The sequence below is a fragment of the Trachurus japonicus genome, chromosome 6, assembly GCF_045865225.1.
Source record: "Trachurus japonicus isolate A0001 chromosome 6, Traja_1.0".
NCBI classification, from domain to species: domain Eukaryota; kingdom Metazoa; phylum Chordata; class Actinopteri; order Carangiformes; family Carangidae; genus Trachurus; species Trachurus japonicus.
The window spans coordinates 15,624,363-15,648,479 of record NC_140912.1 but is presented as its reverse complement, the minus strand read 5'-3'; the positions used below and the strand labels follow the sequence as shown (position 1 = coordinate 15,648,479).

Genomic DNA, 24,117 nt, shown 5'->3' with positions numbered 1-24,117 from the left:
ACCTGGGTGGCCTCTAGTCAAACCACAATGTATGCATAATTATCTATCTATCTATCTATCTATCTATCTATCTATCTATCTATCTATCTATCTATCTATCTATCTATCTATCTATCTATCTGGGTGTATGAAACAATTGTGAGGAACATAAATACACAAACTGATAAATACTGTACATGCTATGTTTTCAAGAGGGATACTTTACTGACTGATATTTTATTACACTCATAGTTGGTTTTTCAAAATAAAATCATTAAAAAAAAACACTTAATAAATACAGGTATTCTTTACAAACAAAAAGTTTAGGGTTCGCAAACTTGAAAAAGAGTGCCTATTTCTCTCATGCCGTGACTGAGAAATGAAGAGAGGAGAAACAGGTCCTGAAACCGGAGTGTCCACTGAGCGGCGCCGCAGCCCGCAACTTCCACAGGCGGAGAGAGAAGCCGGCGCTTCCTGCCTGCTGCTCTCTGCTGCTGCTGCCGCTGCCGCCTCTGCTCCTGCAGGCCAATTCCGCTCACTCACTTCCTCAGTCCGTGTTGGGTTACTCTGACAAGGCCCTTGTCTGAACCACGACTTTTAGAAAGATAATATTACAGGTAGGTGCAAGCCACGGACCGTGTCACTATCGATGGACAAATTAAGCATTGAAAAACAAGACCGTGACCCAGAAATTCTCGCTTTAATCGGGTCACCGTGCTCCTTTTCAGCACTGAGTGATAATGGCACCTCTCACTGTCCCTAGCATTTGAAGTCCCCTTACCGCAACCTGTAGCTTTTGGAGCAGTGAAAATTGTCCAGCTGGACGCCTTGTCTTTCCCCCCATTGGTGCCTTTGTATGGGTTTTGAGCTATGTACACCTGCCTGCTGATAGCTTTCAACGCTTTTTCTTTTTTTCTTTCTTTTTTTTTTATCTACAGTAGTTGAAGGTCAGTTTACCCCTCTAATGAGCTGCAGTGAGGGTTCGGATCAGCAGAGTTGTAGTCATGAATGCAGATAAATGTGTAGCATTAATTCACTTGGAAATAAGTTAAATATGAATGTTGGCACAATCAAAAAAACAAGAATGGACTCATTTTCTTTAAAAATGTGTGACTCTTTTTGTTTAGATTGATGGTCACAGCTTATTTATATACAAAAGTAGAGAATTAACCACATGATTCTGGCCCTCTTGTTCATATAGCTATATGCTGGAGGACTGTGCTTGATTCAAGTCAAGTGAGGAGCTGCAGAAAAAGAAGAGTGAATCTCTTAGCCGGGGCTTCTTATGTTGCACATGGGGGGAAAAGCTTGAAAAGACCAAGTAATGTTGTCGGGTGTCGAAAGAAACGCAGAAATGCAAGATGAAATTTCCCCGGAATAGGCCGAACACAAAGTCTTTTTGCTCCTACAGGGTTTTGTTCAGGGTTCCACTGAGAAAGCCCAATGCAAAGTGGGCCTACAGCCAACTGGGATGGATTCTAGGGTGGAACCTAAACAGATGGGAGATAGTATAAAGGTGAATGCAAGGTCAAGCTGAGCTTCAGTGATAAAGCTGTGGGCACTGCTCATAGCAGTGTTTTAAAAGTTGACTTGAGAAAACAGATTGTGTGGTCAGAATAAACTCTTAAGACCATATTGGTCCATTTTTTTTTCCAGGCTTCTTTTGTCTAGATTGCCACAGGCGGAAGCAGCAGACACCAAATGGTCAAAAAATTGTTATCATTATGTTTGTCTGGAAATCAGTAGAATGGGGGTGTTGATTTCCAGCGGGTGGGTTTTTCCTTTGTCCCTTTTTGTTCTAACCCAGATTTTCATGTATAACAGGCTCACAGCTGATCCATCCCCCAGTACACAATTGAGACAGAGGAGGTTAAAGCACTCTGAACGCATGGGACCATATTGCAGGTAATTAATATGTCAGCTCAATGATGAACTTCGTCAATACATCTATCACCACACTTACTTGAAACTGGAGTAGCACATGTGGGATGCTGCAGAGAGCACAGACTGAGAGTACATTTGTCCATTAGTAAACACTTCATAGTGTGTGTTGTGATTGGGGAGGTAGCGGGGCTCCTCTCTGTCCAGTTGCAGTCATTTTCGCCCGTCACCTCCTCATTGCTGTAAAAACACTTGCTGTGGTTCGGTAGATTAACAGAGAGCCCCCTAATGGAGTAATTACACTGAGCCAAACATCTATTTTTCACCTGTGGTCTGCCATTATTCTCTGTCCCCTATCCACTCCATTGGAAGTCACTTACTCTCCTTACAATGAGTTATCATTGACTGCCATTTAGACGTTCTGGAGCAATTTGTCTTACTGAGGCCATGTGCTGGCCTCATTGCAAAGAACAATCATTCTCCCTCCAATATATAAAACATTCATGGGGAAAAGGAAGAGAAAATGCCCCACAAACAGATAGTAGAGAGTGGCTAATAGATACTATAAAGGTGACAGACAAGGAAAATAATGTAGGAGATTACTGGTGCAGGAACAAGCCTACAACCAGTACAAAAGCTTCAGGGACTGTACTGCTGGAAAAAACAATCCGTCACGAGACAAATGTGTTAAATGGCTTGTATGGCAGCTATTGGTGGTGGTAATTGCTGTTGTTGCAAACACACCATAAGTCTCTATTTAAATTCAAATTCTAAAATGTTTGAATTGCAGTCAAAATTCATCGCAATTTTTCTTTTAATTATTGCCTTATTTAGTTAACTGTTAACTATGAGATTGTTGAATTCGGCATTTCTCTGGTCTAACATTTTGAATGGCCTTTCTTTCCTGTTTTGGTTGTTTTTTCTTTTTAACTGTGTTCTTGTTATGAATTATTATTTACTGACTGCAATGTCCAGGCCATAGTATCAGTTCTGCACCAAACCAATGGGATTAAACTACAGAATATTGGACTGAAGTTTAAACATGGAGAAGCTATGTGGCCTTTTTGTTAGTGCAGACAGATTTTCTTTTATTAGCCTTTACTACCCTCATTTGAGCATATTTTTTTGCCTCATACAGTTATAGACCATGGTATAGCTGCTGATAGATAATTCGACTACGAATCAGTTAGGCACATCTTTTACTTTTGAGAGAGGCTTGACTACTGTGCACAAACCAGCGTACATCCCACTCAGCCTCACCAGAGAGGGTTAATCACATTCTTAACTTAGCCTTTTGTTAGATTAGTCTCTCTCCAACTGCTTAACACAATGACAAATAACCATTATTCTTTTTCTTGCACTGATAATCGGGACAACTTAAACATTTCTTACTAGCACAAGTGAAACCATTAATCCTCAGTGATACCACTGATAAGTGGTGACTTTGGAGTAATGGCCCTGTCACTTTTAAAAAAAAAAAAAAAAAAGGGAGAAAATTTGAGCAATTAAAACAAGATACCTATTATATTCTGTGCATCCCATCTCTTTGTGTCATCAGGAGGCATCTGTCAGTGGTAATGGACTAAATAATGGAATGGGTTTTTGTTCATTATGAATATATATTGAAAGATGTCCTCCATACCAAAAATGATCAGTTTAAATACTCACAGTGAATGAGGAGGGATGAGTTGGTCAGGAGAGGAAAAGCATAAAGTATAAGTACAATAAATATGTGTCAGCTTTATAATGATTTGGCTGAGATTTGCATAGAGGTTGTAACAAATGTTCGAGGCTGCTCAACTTGAGCCCAGGTACACATAGTGTACCTGATGTGTGTCATCACTATCTGTCCTTCTGTCATGTACTTGGCGTAAACTTGCCAATGCATTGTTTCAGTTATATTTATACAAGGATACATTTACCTCTTGAGCTGCAACTATTGGTTGATCAAGTGGTTATTCAGTGAACACAAAATTGTTTTGCAACTATGTTGATAACAGCTAAAAGATTTTTAGCATTAAAGGGCTTGGCTTCTTGAATATGATGATTTGTTGCTCTTCCTGTGACTAAACTGAATGTTTTGGGGGTTTTGAAGTATTGGTTGCACTTAACAAGATATTTTATGACATCATTGTTCTTTCAAAAGTTGTGATTGATAATGTTTGAGGAAATACATGGTAGATAAACCAGTAAAATTTCCTACATTGCAGGTCTTTCGCCTCTCCTTCAATCGGCATCTGACTTCCCACATTGTGTTGCACCTTGGTCCCATGAATCTTCTGAAAAAGCAGCCAGAGTAAACATCAAGAGCTCCAGATGGCATTAAAGGTGAGTGTTGTAAACCACAGCTGACTAGTGTACAGCTTCATGCTGAACAGTGAACTGGTAATTTGTCTGATACCACACTTATAGTACATGACTAATGGTATAGGTAGGCATCAAATCACTGAGTATATATGACAACTTTACCTTTTACTGTACATTCTCCAAATATTCAGCATATACCACATGTCCATGGTCTTGAAAGTCTTAACTACAGTGTGTATGTGTGCTGTTGTGATACGACAGTCACACTGTATGGCTCACTGTGCAGTCTGTGATGATAGCTTTTTAAATATGAGCTAACCACCAGGGCGATAAGGAAATAAAAAAAATAAAAAAAACCTTGCATAGGCTAATTGAAATTGTCTCAATTTAATCATCTTCTCCATCATATGTTCTCTTTGTCATTACGGTTGTCTCCAGCACTAATCAGTTGTTGATGTAGCTGCCGAGAGGTGTTACACTATAACTGACAGGATGATAATAAACATGCATAATTGAGTTTGTGATTGAGTATGATTTTAGATTATTTGCTCATTTTCATTTAACGACTTCAGGTATCTTGACATTAAAGGAAGGAGATTTATTAATGGCACTGCACATTTGGCCAGGTTACATTGTTAGTCTTATTGTCAAATGTGGTCATTTTAACTTTGAATACAGTTGCCCTTAATGGATTTATCATTAGAATAAGATGAAAACATGCCCAATTAATTGCTCAAGTCTGCTTAAGATGGGAAATTCTATTTGAGTTTGAATATTTTTTATTTCTTGTTTGTTTCATCAGGCTCATTGACTTTAACAGGACACTCGTTAAGAGTCAACATTGAACTAATTAGCTAGATGGATATGTCCAGAGTTAACACATAACATCCACAAAACAGATGGTAGGAAAGTGATTTCACCATCTTATTTAGTATTTATATGTCATTAGTTTAAACAGAGTATCCAAACTTTTAGCTAAAATTTGTTGGAAATCAAAACATCTAAACTCCTATCGACTACACTCGGCATCCATTGTTTCTTTTGCGATGTAAAATAAAGAGGTTTTATCACTCATACAGTGATATGAGTGTGGCTTGATACAGAAGTGTAATATAGTCTTTAGTTTAGGAGAGTTAGGGTGGGGCTTGGTTCCCATCAGAGCTGAGGGTCATCATCTTGTACCATCAAGGCACCCAATTTTAGAAAACTGTTCTACTAGAATAGAATAGCTTCCATCCTTATTAGCTTCCTACTATTCTGTTCTTTGTTATTGAACGTATAGTGTCTCATCCTACATGCGAAACTCACGATTCTTTGGCAGCTCCACCACAGTCTCAGGCACTTTATACTTAGTATTTCTATGGCCGTAGTTCTGTTTTGATCAAAGGGGCTCAGGGGCCTAAGTTTCAAATCCCTCAAAGCCCATTTTGGCTACTCTTTGTTTAGCCCATTGGCATCCTGACCCCATGCTTCTCAGACTTTGAACTCAAAGCTTGGAAAAGCCGTATCGCTTCTTTAAACACATTATCAGTGGGCAAGGCTTTAAGAATATCACTAATCATCTTAAGGTTTTAGTGCAGCGTGGCATTATCATTAAAGCCTTGGGGCCCATTTACTGGCATGGGCACTGTAAGAAATTTTCTGTGAAATATATGATAACTTAATAGCAGCAAGTGGTTTGTAAGTTTATGCTTTTCAGATTAAAGCGCCTTAAATCAACACCATTACTGTAATGCGCTGTTAAAGTGATGTATTTTAACCAACTGTCTAAATTTAAAGCCCAATTTTGCGGCTGTACAAGGGTTTGGCGCAGATTTGTGGAAGGCATGGCATGTGTGGTATTGATAACGTCCATGGGATGTGATTTGACTTCTTGTAGGATTCTCCACGTTGCTTCTTAATATAGGATTGTAGTAACTATTTATTTTCATTTCACTTATTGAAAATGAGCCAACAACCCTTCAAAGATCACTGGATCTTTGGCCTCAGCCAAGCTGTAGGATACGCTTGAATTTCAGAGAATAGTTTCGTCTCATTTCCTCGTTTCACTCTCAGTCTCCAAACTTGGTATTTTCAAACCACTGAAACTAGATTGACAAATGTATTTGCTGACATTAATCAATAACTTAACACTTCGCCTTCTTTGTGTATCAGGTTAAAACTTCCTCCTACACATTAGAGAACTTGGCTTGAACCGTTAATGCTGTGGTTTAATAAATAATTGATGTAGGCCTTCTGCATACCTTTTGAAAGGGCATTACTGCACATGCATATTATACAAAGATTATACAAAGTTGAAACAAAGGGATCAAATTTCTTCCAGTGCTTGAATGAATGAATGCTTACCAATGTTTTATGTCAGTCCATGTCAGTCAAGCTGGATTTTTTTTCTCATATTTGTAGAACTATCAACAATTTTTGAAATTTCTCATTTACACTTGATCACAGTTGACACAGACAATTGTTTCTGTCTCTGTACTAGTATTTTTCTCCCATGGCAGTAATAGGAAATATGAAACAAATCTTACTTATGAATACAAAGTTTGAGAATGGTAATGATGATTTACAGAGGCAGAATGAATCTTCTTTATTGAAATGGACACACTCTTTATCAACCAGTGTGTTTCTGAACACACTGAACACTTTATGTTCAGTTGTACATACAGTATGTCAGGTGCATCTGCTCCATCTTACTCAACACTATATACTAACTGCAGAACAGTATTTAATATTGAATACATGATTTAAACTTCTACATTCTTTACCAATTTGAATAAAAATGAATGTGACCACACAGGACCAATTTTTTGTGGGTGTCCTTCTAAATTTGTGCACATATGATGGAAGTCTGTTTGTGCCCCTTAGCTCCTCTCATACCTCTTCACTCTCATCAGCCCCCATGATTAAGACTTGGCACCTTGAGTCACATTGTCTTCATCTGGAAATATTTCAACTGCATTGCTGCCACTCTAAAGAAAGATGAAGATAAAGGAGAAGAAGGTAAAAACACACCCTGTTGTGTGAATCCTACAGAAGGCCTTGAACCTTGCCATTCATCCCTTTCACTTCATCAGCTGAGTCTAATTGCCAGAGAGGACAGGATACCCAGGGCCCAATTGTTCCTTATCCTCTTTGGAGCCTCTGAGGCATGAAAAGCGAAAGGCCTGCTTTTGATCTTTTTTTTTTTTTGTTAGTTTTTTTTTTCCTTTTTTTTCTGTCTACTATCCTTTGCCTTAGAGTGAGACACTCCATTCACACTGTGCCCCCCTCTTCATCCACGCAAAATAATTATCAAGCTCTGCTTCATCAAATAATGGTGGATATTGGAGGTCATGATGGGGAGGACCAGAGGTCTGCAGGGGTGGCCCAAGGACGTGGTGGAGCTCCCAACTTGTCTTAGAGGCATGCTCCTTAGCTGTGGCTACCTTTATGTACCTTGACCCCGGTTTTCGTTTGCCTGTCCTAATGAGACCCTCTCATGCAGCCAATGCAATAGAGGTCTTGCAGTGGCAGGGTTGGGAGGCCACCGTACAATGAGACACAGGGCTGTGCTCAGACAAGGGCGCATCTGTGCCATCTTATTAAGCCTTGGAAAAGAGCTCATGCGTCTCAACGTCCCATAGGCGCTGAGAGCAGATCTATTGACACCTACTTGTCCTTTGCGGTCAACACCTTTCTGTGAGGACGCAGGCACACCCAAGTTCTTGTTAGAAGTAATTCTTGGCAGAGTAGTTAGTGAGGCAAAGTGTTTAACTCGTTTTGGGTGGCCATGTGGCTTAAGGATAAAGAATGTAGTTTTATAATGATGAAGAATTCCTTGGAACTACAGACATGACCAGAGATGTCAAAGACCAATTTGTCAAAAGCAAGCAGTCCTCAAATTTAAAGAATGAAGGGCACCTAAGTCTTTCTTAATACTTTCTTTCATAGTAGATTTTCTTATAGGTTCAAAGGCATGCTTTTGAATACTGTTACTCATCATAATTTTGAAACTGTTTATTCAGAACAATATTTCATTTTTTATGCCCATACGGACCTGGCATTTCTCCCTGCTCTGAAATATGTGAAAGTATAACACGAGCTAACCCTTGCTGATTTAAAAGAAAAAAAATTGTAAGAAGAAAAAGGCTTAACAGAGTCAGCCTAACTACCTGTCTAAGTTACTAACAAAAGGGACAGCAGGATGTACTCTAAGTAGAGCAAAATGACAAACAAAAACACAAGTAGGCAAACAAAAACCTTTAAGCAATCATGTTAAGCACGCCTAACATCTGAGCACTGAGAGAGAACAAAGCAGGGCTCCTGTCAGTGCATCGATCCACTCCTGAAGGCACACACATCCATAGCTCTCTGATTGCTCCCTGCCTCTCGCGCCTCTCTCCTCCGCGCCTCTAACTCTCTGCTCTGGCTCCTTTCTGAGAATGTGCTTATCGATCTGGCCTACTTCCTTGGAGTTAACTCGCTGATAAAACCTGACCAAGGGCTTCCAATGGCCTGAAAGAGTTTGGAGGGCTGATGAGAAGGCAAGATTATTAAAAATATAAATAAAATAAAATAAGTTAGTCAACTGTTTAAGTTTTGTAAATGCCTTGACGTTTTGTAATGTTGATTGTTTGGAATGTGATGAGGGGTTTTTTGTTTTTTTTGCCAGGGGCTGCTTAAAGCAAAAATAAGACAACCGAGAGTTGCTCAACTTCAAATATTAACCCTTTGATTTGAATCGGATTGTTAAAGATGGTGATAGTTCTTAAGCAGCTAATAACCTGCTGACGAATTAGAATTATTTATTTATTAAAAAGACCTACTTAAAGGTTTTTGGTTGTAGTTTTTCACCCTTTTGCTACTGATATTTTTTTTTCTAATGATTTTGTTCGTAGACGAGTTGATTTTTAAGAATACATTGTGAGTGCGGCCCCTAGCGCAGAGAAGTTAAGCTCCAGCATTGTCCTGGGAGCTTTGTGTTACTCAGTTAAACTTTCTTGTGTGTCTTTTGGTTGAGCTTCACAAGGCATTTACTTTAAAGCAGTAAGAAAGCTCATTATTGACAGAGTTTGTATTAAAAGAAAGCTCATTATTGACAGAGTTTGTATTAAAAAAAAGCTCATTATTGACAGAGTTTGTATTAAAAAAAAATGATGAGCACAGTGAGCAAAACGGGGACTATTGTCTTGTTGAAAATAGCTTTGGTCATTAATTTATTTTTGATGCTTTCGTCTAGTATAATGTAATGTATCTAGGAAGTTGCACTAGAAGTTACACTGCTTTGCTGAAAATGAGTCTGATTAATAAATTACAGCATTTGTAATATCAAACTTGTGGAATAGTAACAAATGGGTCCATTGACTTCACCCATCTGGTTAAATTAGCAGTTGCATTGATTCAGTGAGGACTTTCATTGGTACTGTTTTCTTCTACTGTAAGCCATCTGTGATAACAGTGAATAGTAATAAGAAAACATGTCAAAATTGTCTTTAATGAATCAGTGAAGAACTATTTTAACATTATTTCCATTCAGTGTGTTGTCAATCCCCCAAAATCAATAGTTATGGATCACTCTTTGCAGGAAAGCGCTCACAAAGATATCAAAAATCAGTGTTTCTTAAAAAAAGTGACTCATGTTTTGTGTGTCAGTGTGTGTGTATTTGTGTCTCCAGAGTGTGATTACATTGTATGTCAGTTTGTGTATATTTTTGCAAGTGTGTTGTGCTGTCATGTTTGTAGCATTCCATGTGGGAGGGTCTGTTGATAAGTAAGCCATCTGTAGTGTTCTGCCGAACGACATGTTGTAAAGCGAGATTTGAGAGTGTGGAGAGACTTGACTTGACAAATCTTGGCACATAATGAGACAGAAGGGAGTAAAGGCAGAAGTCTGTCCAGAGATAAACAATTAGATTTGTCCCTGAGGTAAAGGCCAGGCAATGCAAGGACTCTCAGACTAACAAAATCAATATGGCTTCCAGTAAGAACACTCAGGGGGTAGAGTGATGAAGAGGTTATCATTCATTTCTCAGATTTGGACACATGTACACAATGAAGAACAATGCTGTCAGCACGACCGCTAACTTGAAAGCTTCTTGTCAGTGATGTATACATTTGAAAGTATGCATCTGCTATTCAACTACCTGTCAAATATAATCAGTCTAATAAGACATGATGGATCAACAGGGATTCTGAACCACGTTAGTCAAGCCAGTTTTCTTCAGCAGCTATTGGGAGAGGATCATAAAGGAGACAGCATTTGGGAATGATGCGTTCACACCCCCAGAAAAAAAAAAAAAAATCATAATGGAGCATGAGCCATAGACAGAGTGGGCAGTCCCTTTGCGCTGCATCCCCTCCCAGGCCCTGCCCAGACTTGCAGGTCTAATATAACATCTCACCACTGTTCCCAGCAGGCTCCACAAGGGTAGCACTGCCATGGCAGGGATGGTTGGACTGTTATAGGGAGGGGGTGTCCCGAGCCGTGCTTGCACTGGCTTGAAAAAAGACAACAAAAAGAAAGGGTGAATGGTTTTGGGGGTCGGAGCGGGGACCATCACAACTTGCGTGCAACTGCTGTCAGGCAGGGAAATCTCCTTAGAGATTCGACTCGCTGACCATAAAGGTGTGAGTCTGAGCCACGGCTAGCCTGTCGCCTCATCTCCATGGAGACAGCGACGTGGCACCCCAGTGGGCTTGTCTCTGCTGGCCTGGAGCAGCAAGAGCACTTGGGGATGTGGCCTGGCCATCACCTGGGCTCCAGGGGACCAGGAGGCACAGCTCAGATGACCTTCAACAACATGCCAGTCTGTCATCTCGGCCTGGGGAATAACAGGAAAAAATCAGCTAGGGATTTGTGTAGACACATTGTTTACTGGGTCAATGTATCTTTGGAGAAGGCTCTTTGTTTCACTGAGAGTGAAGAATACACTTCTCACAACATTACTTTATGTTCAGAAATGTCCATATAAGATGAAGTAAATGTGAATTAATCTAATTAGACTGCAATACTGATTGTTGCATATCTCATTTAAATTTGTCTTGCCAAGTGACAACACAATCAAATCATGGTTTGACATACCCCAACTCATCTTTAGTCAACACTTTAATTGTAGGAAAATACAATTGTTGAATTTAAAACTGTTGAACCCTTTGTGACTAAAGACATCTTGTCATCATTAAATCTAAAAAGAAAATGCTACGGCAAGGTGATACCATCTAATAATGTGCAAATTGGTGTTTCTCTGGTTACCTGAAATATATGAGACTGTTAATTGATCTGTGATCTATATAATGACAAATATAGTAAACATTGTCCATTACCCTTTCTTTTTTTTTTTTTAAGTCCAATACTCCAAAAAAAACAATAATAAATGGACAATAGAATACATCCTCACAACTGAAAAGGTGGGGTTTGTTCATGTTTGTCATTTTGTTACTTGGGGGGGAACAAAAGTATTTAAATGATAAATCAATGACCACAAATGTTGATTCATTTTCTGCAGATTGAGTCTCTTGCTAGTAGATGCCATTAGTTCGCAATGCAACCCGCATCAGACATAGCATACTTGGCACACAGCATTGTGTGCCTGTAAAATCCTATAAGAGTTTTGACATTTTAGTTGCCATTATTTACACATTGTGTGCATTGTTATGCATGTATTTGTATTTGTATTGTATTTATACTTGTCTTAGGTCTCAGACTCAGCTACATCAGAATATCACAGGTTTTCAAGAGGAGGGATTTTTTTTGGCTCAGAAAGTAAAACAAACATCAGAAAAGCAAAATGCTAAATAAATACGATCTTCTGTTTCAGCATCATGAACATCAGAGTAATTCCTGTATAATGTTATAGACTCTTGTTGGTAGCACTGTGCTAAATTATTGCCAAATGATCTCAAATCTTCTGCATTCGAGTGTAAAGCAGTGCTATCCAAACCATTCCCTGGGGACTCTTGTGTTGCATTATCTGACAAACCAATACAGGAGATTCTGTGAAAAAATCTGTGCTTTCTTTTCCTTCAGCCAATAAGAGAGAGGATTTTGAATGGAGTGGTGATTCTTTATGCAGAGCTGAGACGCGACACCTTCCAGACGGTGAGAGATGGTGAGCCCTAATAATACAGAGCTGTACAATGGTTCTGACAGGCGAGCAATAAAGCAATCAGGGTCCCAGGCATTCCAAATCTCTTTACCGCCCACCCTCTAACACACTGAGAGATGGGCGGCTGACCTGTGAGCTGTCAATCATGGGGGATACCTGCTGGAACCTGATCAGGGAGAGCTGAGGGCACCAGTCCATCAGATCTGTTTTCACACTCCAGACACTAACATTGCAAGCATAACCACAGACACAAAAAAGCCCCTCTGCCTCACTCTTAATTAGGCGATGTGTGTGTGTTGTTTTTGGGGGGGTGGACTTGTTTGGTTTAAAAGGGTATGGGAGTGTCTTAGATATAGGGGGATAGTAAGTGGAATCCCAGTGAGACAGAGAATAACCTTTTCCCTTGATTTAGGAATCGGGCATTGATCTGTCACACTGTTTTGTACAAGCAAGAGCTCTTTCAGCATTGCTTCTCAGTGTGTGTTGCTTCTCGGTGTGCACGCATGTGTGATGGACTTGTTCATTAGCTGTCTGTAGCCCATTCCAGCAAATAGATCACCATAATACTGCGGTTAGTTAATGGCTTTCTGGTATTTCCTCTAGAGTCTTCCTGTCTGAGGGCTGACTGCTAAAACTCCTCCACTGTTTTTTCCTCCTTTTTTCCAAGTGGGGAGTCTTGTGTTCTGCTGCCTAACTCAGACAATTGGCTTCAGCCAGTGGCCAAGTCTGTGAGCAGTCTGGCCGCATGGACTCGCATTAGACAACTAAAAGCAACATCACAAAAAACATGCTGATCTGACATTCTGTCTCATTGATGACTGGAATCATATTGGTTCTCCACAATTAAAACCCAGTCTGTGACAGGAAATGTGCTATCAGGCAGGAGTTACATTTCTGCACCCCGTGACATATTCGACCCATTTTTGTTAAAATTTGAAATGTCACATTTCACAACGCAAAAGACACTGCACTTCTGTAAATAGAAACAATGATGATTTCCAGAACATTCAAACTCAATAGCACAGAAATGCAAATAAAAATAGAATCATATTGAATTTCTCCAATTACTGTCCAGATTGGATGAAATTCGACAAGCATGTTTGTAGTCCCTGGAACATGATTCTGAGCTGACACCTTGTTGTTGTCTTCAGCATCTCTCTTGGGCCCTTAGATGCACTTGTAGGTTGTAATGAGCAATGCCGCCTCCTGTGAGGTGGTTGAAGGATCACTGGGATTTATTTCATAGAAGATAAAAACACCTAAATGGATATTATTTTCCCCTTAAAATACATCGTATTTTTTTAAACTAAATCTAACTGAAAAATTGATTAGAAAGACTGGAGTAGCAAATTCCCTCAGTTTGATTATTGTTTGCTAACCTATAGCTATGTAACTTTATGGTATTTTCCACAGAGGCTAAACTTTTCTACTTACTTTATTGCCTTTGACTTAGAATAAAACCTGCTAAATGAAAGAAAGAAGAAAGATGGTCATAGTTTGTAGCCGTTTATTGCCACTGGAATGTATGGAAGTTATTACATCCTGTGTATTGTTGAATATGTAATGTTTATAGGTTTTGTGGAAAAAAAAATCTCTCTGCCCTTTAGAGCTCATCCAAAAAGCAAAAAGTGGCAACCTTAGCTGTTTGCGTCACAACAGTATCATGGCCATTGTGAATGGCTAGTTAGCAGTGACTGTCTCTCTAATAGGTTTTGATTGAAGTGTGAGAGACAAAGAAACAATCTTTGTGTATGTTGAGGAAATATTAACTATGTGCAGAAAATGCATTGGTCATCAGGTTCCATATAGCCTAATAGATTTGATGTCAGCATGTGACTTTGCTCATGCTCATCATTGTTATGGTTATTGAGAAGTAAAGGACACTTTACACTTCCATGATTTTAGATATCATCTGCAAAATTCATTACCATTTCTCCATTGTCCAATATAAAACAGAAGTACATGCACAGTAAACGAGATATCCAGTCACAATATTACAGAACCACAGTGTATTCTGAAACCGACCTGTTCCAGTATACAGAAATACAAAGTTTCTCATAAACTGTTTGTCATTATTGCTCCACTATCTTTGTGTGTCCAGCATTGTCAAAATAGTACAATCCCTCAGGTATAGTGCTTCACCAATTAAAATGCCTCACAGTCCTGCACAGTCAGTTGGAGCTAATAAAACAGTCAAAATCTGTTTTTCAGCTGTGCGCTCTGTTTATACAGTTAGTTCCCCTTTAGTTGTAATCCAATAGGGATTTCAGCCTCAGGATGTGTTGGAGGGACAAACACAGATTATGTCTCTCTGAAATGACCTTCTTTTGAGAATAAGTTAGAGCACTGCCAATGAAAATACCAACTTTATCAGACTGGTTTAATGCAAATGCAAAATCGGTTACATAAAAAGTGTGTCTAGTTGAGTAGCATGCAGAAGTCAAAATGACATGAACATGATGCCTGGTGAACTTCCTCATGCACATGCACTTTTTGATTTGAAGATATTTAAAGCATTAATGTAGAATATTAGTTTACAGGGAAAAAAAACTGTAGGGCAACTACACTCAGGTATTACTTTAGGTACACATAACTACAGCAACATCTTTCATCTTTTATTAGCTTTTGAAACCTGTTTTTCTAATGTTCTACCTTTGCCTTTTTAGCTTATAAAATAGCACTTGTTACATCCCTGATTCTTTTTGAGCTCTTATCAAATGGGAAAATAATGACTGAAAAGTAGACTGGAGCAACTGCTGCTGGGGGTTTGGACTAATGTTACCACCAGAGGCTTGTTTACAAGCTTGGGTGTTTGCAGTTTGTGACTGCAGAGTTTGGCTGTCTGTATACTCACACATCGCCGTTTCAAATGGTGGAAAAGAGGGTTTGTTTTGTTTTTGTCTTTATCTGCATAGGTTACCTGATATTGTGCAGCAGAGAGGGCTTTGTTGTGTATCTGGCTTAAGCGAGAATGTGACCTCTCAGATGTTTTTGTGGTGTTTTGTGCCTTTTGGAAGATTTTTGTGTGTGCAAATATCCAACAGATTTGTTGTTCAGTTCATTAATTAACTAAAAGTGAGGGACTCTCTACTCCTGTTTTTTTTAAGGTGAGTGAAATTCTGGTAGTTTTTTTTTAATTCATGCTAGCACTAATATTCAGATATTGGTGTGTGTGTGTGTGTGTGTGTGTGTGTGTGCCTTATTAGCTTTGCTCGTTTACTGCCTAAACAGCCAGCAATTGAATTGTCTTAAAGTAAAACATTCAGACACCCAGTTGTAGAACTTGCTCAACTTTAAATGTTTGTTGTTGTTGTTGTTGTTGTTGTTTTTTGGCTTTTCATGCCTTTATTGGTAGTACAGTTAGAGAGAGACAGGAAATGGGGAGGCAGAGAGAGGGGGAATTTGGAGGGGAGTTTGGAGAACTCACCCTATTACAAAGTTTTGTCACAATTTCATTAGAGAGAAAAAAAAAGGTTATTGAAATCAGAGCAGCATAAAGGGATGGAGAAATACCAGATGACATTTTCCACAATTAAAGGGATGTTTTTTATTTATTTATTTATGATTTTTCTTAGTCTCTACATGACCTGCATTACATCCTGAGCAGTGCACCCAGTTAGGAGATGTGATCGTGAGCACCGTCACACTAGCAGAGCCATGTGTTACTGTGCACGGGGCCACCAGAAAAACATCACAGACGTGTCTAAAACAGCCACTGAAACCATTCAATATCCATTTTAATGTATATGCTTCATGTAGACTATTTTAAAAGGTTTATCTTCATGTGAAAGCAGCACTTTTCCTTTGGCACTACATTTTTAAACCCCTGAACTATCATGTTCCCATGCACAATGGAGCACACTATACTCTGCAGCTGCAGGTCAGCAGAGTGAATAAGAGAGTGGTGAAAACGGATATTCAGTTGTTTTGGAGGATGTTTATAAAAGTGTTTAAAACACATGTTCACAGTCGGTTAGGCTCAACTGAGTGTGCACTGATATGAATCTATTGCAGATAATATGCCGACTATGCATGACTGCCTCACATAGTCCCACATATGAAAACTGAAACCATTCCTTTAAATGAGGCTATTCAGTTGTGTATTTAGATAAATATAATTTTAATAAAACCTCTACAAACCTGGTAAATTTCTAAATACAGTGGCAGAAAAAGGTATGTGAACCCTTTGGAATTTCTCAGTTTTCTGTATTATTTGGCCATTTAATGTGATCCGATCTACATCTAAGTCACAAGTATTAACAATCACAATGTGACAACCTAATACCACAGTTCACACAAACAATTATGCTATTTCATGTCTTTATTGAACATATCCATTAAACAGTCACAGTGCTGGTGGAAAAAGTAAGTGAACCCTTGGATTTAATAACTGGTTGAACCTCCTTTGGCAGCAATAACCTCAACCAAACGTTTCCTGTAGCCGCAGATCAGAACTGCACAACACTCAGGATGAATGTTGGACCATTTGTCCTTATACTGTAGAGCTGCTTCAGCTCAGCCATGTTCTTAGGATGTCTGGTGTGAATGGCTCTCTCAAAGTCATTCGATAGCATCCCTATTGGATTCAGATCTGGCTCTGACTCGGCCACTCCAAAAGGTGATCATAGATTATCTAGATAGTAGATTTACTTCAATTATTAGGGTCATTGTGCTGCTGCATCACGCAACATACAACATATATATATATATTTCAGCTAGTGGACAGCTACCCTGACATTATCCTCTAGGATGATAAAAAATAAATTAATACATTTAAAAAAATACGAAGAATCAAATCTTAGTTTCATCAGTCCGCTAAACATTTTCCCATTAGTGTTGTGGAGTGGCAAACTTCAGGCCTGCAATGAAAAGCAAAGCAATTAATGCAGAAAACTAGGAAATTCCAAAGGGTTCACATACTTTTCTTGCAACTGTAGATTCATCACTGTATTTTATTGTATGTTTGAGATCTCCTTCCAGAGAGCTGCTTGTATATTGAATATGACTGTATATGTGCGGTGGTTGTGTGTGTGTCTGAGGTGGTGTCTCGTGCTGACTGGTTTGAAATCTTTAAACGGGCCCCTCTCTTTGCAAGCCTATGGTATAGTTGTTTTATGTGCAGAAACGTAACGGTCAATGATAGAAGATGAAAGGACAGTGTGTTTTATGGTGGATTTTTACCTCAATCATATTTGACAGTGAATGATGAGTTTTGCAGAAGTTTGAATTTAAACTGTCCCTCAGTGGTGCTCAGTAGAGTCACCACCCCCTACATATGGGGAACTAGATCACCTCTGGGGCCAGCAGCCTGAAGTCTTGGGTCCAAAGAAAGGCTTGTCTTGTTCTTTCCAGATCTCTGATGTCATGCTTTACCAAGAACATATATGTGCTTGTCTGTGGCTGGAAGAGGAGCACATGTGCATTTTACATCACCCACAGTTATTTTAGGGTTTACTGGACCATTCACAATCTGGAATCACACTGAAGTCTGGTTGAGACTGGATTTTTCTTCCCATGTTCCTGTCAATTGACGAGAATATCTTCAAAACACATCATATCTTTAAAGTTTTTATATCATACTGCATGATTTGACTTGGATGTCTGCATTTAATGGTTTTACCTGATGTCGAAACTTTGGTTTGGTTTGCTGCCAATGCAAATGGTTCATCAGATAATGATCACTTCTTCAACTGTAATGTCCACAAGATAAAATGTGCTGGAATATTTACAGAAATCATGGGCAGAGATCAATGATATATTTGTAATGAGCTTTAGTTTCATTGTACTCAAGTCAGATGAAGCAAAGAGGATTTTCACGTGAGTGATTTAGAATCAGAACTCCTCTTGGTGGAGGATAAAAAATAATATATCGTACTGGCTGCTGTAGTGTGCACAAAGTTTTTTTCATTTTTCAACTTCAGCACAAACACACAGCAAAACAAACAAACGTAAAAGCCTGGCCCAACAACTTCTCCCTTTTATTGGCAGCTGATACATGAACAAGAGGTTGTCTTGGCTGAAAAAAGCAACTGCTGAGGCGTTGCTGGACCTCCAGACCTTTGTGACCAATGGCGTGTCATCCCTCACTTTGTCATGTTTAACTAAAACCAATCCCCATTCAAAGCAGCATCCATCAGTGTTAGTTGAGAACAATGACAGATTGCCTTTCTTCTGCACTCAAAGCATCTGGATCCTTTCTCTACTCCCCCCCTTTTATTTATGGTAAACAGCCTGAATAACAGCTGGGCAATGGGAATTTACAAGTTAATCAATTGTTTGTTAGGAGCCACAGCGATGCCCCATACCCAACCATCTGCAAGTTAATGTTCATTTACCATGCTAATTTCCCCATAGGTAACAGCATATCTATTGATTTCTCCTAGTGAGATGTATCCACTCTTACCATTATGAAATGCTTAATATAAAAAAGGCACCTTTTTTTGGAGGCTACATTGAAAATACGGGGGAGTTTAATTTAGTCCATGAGGAATAAAATGTTCAGCCTTTGGCATAACTTGATTCGGCTGAAAAACGAATTCAGCTGGTGCTGGTAAACTTATACTAATGGTGCCAAAACAAGCACAAAACTTAAAGAGAAGTAACCCTAAGGTCTCGTGCACATTTTATTCTTTCTGTGGGATATCCTGGAAGTCATATTAAGTTTCACGCGCTGATGATGCGTCTAGGTAAGCTCTGTTTATCCTGGACATTGTGCTTCCTGTTAAAGTGAAGTTGCCTTTGTTTCTCTTCCCAGGTATTTGTGCCTGTGGCAGGGTCTTGGTCTTTTGTTTCCTCGTGCTCCCCCTCAGCTCCACGAGACAACCCTCACGCACACAGGCCTCAGACAGGTCAGTTGAAAGTATCATTCAACACGCAGTCAGCAGTCGACAGTCCACATGACTGGCTTTTGTACAATGTTACGTTTACAAATTTTAGACTTTATAAGTGTGTGCTGCAAAGACAGATTTTTACACTGAGGGAAATTTGTGAAAAAAATGTTTGTTTGTTAAATTTTTGGGGATTCAAACAACAAAGAAAGCACCACAAGCACAAGATGAAAAGACGTTTGTAATCCTCCTACCATCAGTAACATTATTATTTAAGATTTCAGAAATTATTAATAGTGATGATCAATCTGACAATAGAATGTTAAGTTAAAAAATAAACAAGCGTAATCTAGTAAAAATCTAATGCAGAGACAGGGTGATATTTTTTTCTAATAAATCTACTTTATTTGGCCATGCTATCTTGGCAGCCTTGAGCCAGTGTTAGTATTGGGCACCATTTACAACTGCGCTCTGAGCACTGATATTCACCTTTCCCTATTTCCCGGCTGCAGCTGCACAGAAACCACACGCTACTTTATTTATAATCCAACCAACCTCAGTGTGTAACTCTTGCCCCATGCTCTTGCTCGCATCACACAATGAGGTCACTTCCCTCTGTACCTCCACCACTGCTCATGCATTCCAACATGGCTCTAGGACAGCAGCCCAGCAAAGCTCTATACTCCTCAAATCACAAAGAGGCCCAGATCAGAGCTGAGCTGGACGGGAGCCAGGATCCAGGATTCAGGCCCTCACAGCCCAGGCAGCTGGGGGCAGCCTATAATAAGTGGGAGACAATGAGAACTAGCACACCTCCCACGCTTTGCATGTGGATGTCGATTCTGAATTGAAATTAAATGGTTTCATAGGTTTTCTGTAGATCACACTAATTATGAAAAGATAGGAAAACCACTGGTGGGCTTAAACTACATATAGTCCATATTAAGACTATATTCTAACATTACAAACCGCAAGTTAAGAGAAGATGCATTATGCAATTCACTTTTTTGAGTTTTGAAAGTGCACAACTGAAAAACGAAATGATCCAATACACACATGAAGGCATAAAGCTGAAGCTTTCTGGAGTTTTTGTTTTTACTGACACTTTAAAAACTATAAAACTATTAATTGATCCTGATTTATTTCTAGGCCACTTTATTTTTTATGTCTTACCTACATGTTTTAAAATCACCAGACTGAGTTTAATGTAAAAAAAAAAAAAAAGAAGAAAAAAGAAAAAAAAACAACTGGGCAACTGAATAGTTTTCCAATAGTCATCAAAAAACATGTATGTCAATTTTTTCACATGGGAAACTAGACATATTAAAGGCATTCTATTTTAATGAATAATAATGAACAGTTCACTGTGATGTGGACGGCAGTGGTGCTTTAATGGTCCCTTGTAGCCTCTTAAGCCTCTGGTGATAAATCTCACACAGGCTCACTCGTATAACTAAAACCCAAACCTCATTCAGCTTCACATCCATCAGTGTTTGGCTGAAAGCGATGACAAAGCACTTTCAATTACACCAGTAACTGACTCTGGAAACAGTTCATAGCAGGGTCCAGGCCTGAAGACTAGGGGAAAAACACAAGGGGGAGGGCGGAATGGCTGGTAGGGCATCCGTTTGACTTGCTCCCAAATAATAAAAAGGGTGGTGTTAGTCGGGGACACAAGGGATGCCGCCAGCATTGCGAACCCAAGGACAATTCACCTATTTTGTGTGCTGTCACCCCTGTAGTCTGATTTATGGTCGGGACATCCTTCCTATGACCCATTCGTCCATCAGCTCAGCACTATAAGGATACTCTGGTGATTAGAGGCTGAAGTATCAAAGCGTCCTCAGTCAGGGCCCTTGTCTAGTACCAGAGGGCCTTGCACCGCTGAATGGGGAGTGTGGCAGTTGGGAGGGAGAGCGTTGTAGCAGCAGAGGAGTGCCATTCTTAACCCTGAGCACCACAGGATAGAAGAGCTTTTTGAGAATCCATCAACTGTAAATGCTTCATTCCATAATGTTGGTGTTTTCTTTTCCATTTTTCATCCCAATTTGTAATTATATTATGTGGAGTGTGTGCTCTCTAAAAGTTAACATGGCAGTGTTTAATTGGAGTGATTTTACTCATAATTGCATGATCCTCTCTACCACTTTTGGCTTCCACTTTGTTTGAATAAGCAGGCTAAATTAGGAATCCATCCTCAAATTAATCAATATAGCATACTTAATATTGAAGTTCAAAAATAAAATAATTGAGAAAATGTAAATCTAACTTGAATAATGGGAACCTTACGCATCAACAAAAACAGCAAACCCAGCGATGACAGTGCCAGTCAGGGAAACATCTCATGCAGCAATAGATAAGTGATGATCATTTTTCTCTCTTTTAAAACGCCTTTATTACATAAATAAAAACAGAGTCTGATCCTCCAGAGTGCCTGATCTTTTAAAACAGCGCTGACTCCAACCCCCCTGATGAAAGGCCCACACTAACATCAGGAGTCCAGAGCCTTTACTCTCTAACTTCAGGCAATTATGACACAGAGGAGATCTTTGCCTTCTGCACTCAAACAGAAGAAGAAGAAAGGCATCCCTTTTTTCCAAGCTTAGTTGTAAAAATAAGCTTGCTCTCCTCAATTGCAGTCACCCCGTGCCCTTTGCAATAGCGGCAAGGATGTATCGGAACAAGCCATGGGGCAAAACAAATCACTTGTGATTTACAGAATTATAAAGATTTTAATAGCTGCAATGTTTCTCTCTCAGATTGGTCTTTATTTCCAGGAGTCAAAGTTTCCTGGGTGCCCCAGGCTTTTAAAAAGCAGTAATTGGCCAACTGAGAGACTTAGGATCTCCCTGAGTGATTGAGTGTATTTGTTGCTATGAACTTGAGGGTATCACTCTAAAGATCACAGGTCCAGGTTGTGAGAGCCTGCAACTTATCAAGCGCAATTCAGTTTACAGCTGTGGAAGTCGGGCTACTTTTTCATGCAGTTTTGTTTAAAGTTTTAACCTCTCTGTAGAACTTGATGCTTTTTTGCTGATTAGTTGTGTTTCCAAATAATTCAGCATAAACTACGGGGCTTTGGTTTGTGAACTAAATACGGCCCGGAATTAATGCAAAATAACAGTTATGATGAAGAGCATGACTGTTATTCGGTGTGTACGGAAAACAGTGGTACACTGTGTTGTACGTGTTTGGGAAACAGCATCATTCATTTGTGTTGGTGTGTTTAATTAGAGATGATTTTTTTACTCTCCTCTTTGTTTTTATTGTAAATCAGCACGTCACACTTTTACCATGAAGGCTTTCTATACACTGGGTATACAGCGTTTTTTTTTCTTTTTATAACAGTGCAGAAATAGCAGCAACAAAAAAAATGTTGGGGCTTGGCAGTTCTCGTGTAAGATGAGCCCAACATTACTTCCACTATATGCCTAACAAGAAATACCCAATCAAGCAGAATTCCTACTACACAGAATTAATAGTTAGAAATTTAATAACCATGCACTCGCTGCTTAACAACTCTTACCTCTTCTCTTGACTGAAACTGAATACCCAGCTATCTCTTAATTAAACAACCTTTCTCCACCTCTTACCTGTTGTGTAGTCAGGCAGTAAACAGTTCACAACTATCAGCATAATTAGTGCCCCTTTCTCAATAGGAACCCTTTACACTATGTTGACAGTTTATGAGTCGTATTAAAATTGATTAACAGTTTTTTTTCCCCCTCATTGTTTAGTGGGTACTTGTGTCTGTTATATTAATTAATGAGTGCAATATATATTTCCTTTACGTTCTTTAGATACAGTGCTGGATTTTACAGTACCTGACACAACTGCAGAACAGTTCTCATAATATTGAAAGCATGTGCTCTCTGTTAGAAAAAACAAGCCTGGCAGTAGCTAAGCTATATTAAGGAAATCCACCAGGGAGACATAATCGAGTTTGACTCTCTACCGGTGGTCTCCTTGTTAGTGTTGTGAGTGTCAGAACTGACAGTGCAGGTAGCTCAAATGCCACTTAAGGTTTTAGCTTCAATGGCTTTTGGAAAGAAATGACCGTGACCTGTGTAGCTTGAGCCCACATCCCACACCCTTTCTGCCTGACAGCCGCTCAATGGCAAGTGTCTGCCAGCATGCCGAGGGGAACGCTGCCAAACAGCCGGAGATAGAGATGATTACCACATCCCTCTCTCCCTCTCAGGCTGCTCCCTGAAAACTGATACCTACTAACAAACTGCTGTCAACATGTTGGCGAGGCAGGGAGAGTGAGAGCAATAGTATGTGCTGAGAGAGAAAAAAAGGGAGAAAAAGAGATGTGTGGGAGAGTCAATGTGAGGAGTCCAAACAAGTTAGGATTAATGACATTGAAACAAGTTTTTTTTTTTTTCCCCCACCGTTTTCACAGCTAACGCTATTGCGGCAGACTTGAAGAATGCAATCAACACGATAAGAAAAAGGCTGGATAGGCATGCACTCACCTACGGAGTGATGATCAAATGACGAATGTCAGACAACGTAGTAAAGGTCTTGAGTTTTCAGGCTCATCATGCAAACGATGCAGGTCTACATTATGACTGCGAGAGAGGATTTCTCAGGTGGAAGTTTTACTTTTTTTTTTTTACTGTATAATTTGTTCACAGGGAACACTACACTCACAAGACTTTCTACTTTAAAGTTTTAACGGTGTTGTGCAGATATGCAAATCCCTGTAGACCTTTACTCCAGTCACTTAAAACTTAGGCATTCCTGCTGAGCACAGAATGAATGCAGTTCTTCCACAGCAGAGTTAAAAATGTCATTGTTTCTGAATAAATCTCCCACTGCGCCACTTTTGAGACACACATTTAAGTGATATAAAGGAAAAAATCACAGCTGACATATATTTTCCTAATTGTTACAGAGTGGGCAGGAAGCAGCATGGAGTAGCTCGAATCTTCTGTAATTAGAATATCGCTGTGCTTAATTACAAAAGATTTTGATTGTCTGATTTTCAGCAGAAGGCCTATTTTAGCTACTGTATTAATACACATTTGTTTTTG

General features: G+C 39.4%; 1 long non-coding RNA gene across 2 annotated transcripts in view; it reads left to right on the top strand.

Moving 5' to 3' along the window:
- The first annotated feature begins 445 nt into the window (after positions 1 to 445).
- Positions 446 to 24,117, top strand: part of LOC146985880 (uncharacterized) — a 69,426-nt gene continuing 45,754 nt past the window's right edge. The window contains exons 1-4 of one of the 2 annotated variants that reach the window (XR_015036000.1): positions 446 to 596; positions 1,804 to 1,884; positions 4,071 to 4,188; positions 19,006 to 19,099. This is a non-coding gene — a long non-coding RNA (uncharacterized LOC146985880). The remainder of the gene's footprint in view (positions 597 to 1,803; positions 1,885 to 4,070; positions 4,189 to 19,005; positions 19,100 to 24,117) is intronic. The other variant, XR_015036001.1, reaches the window with a different exon arrangement.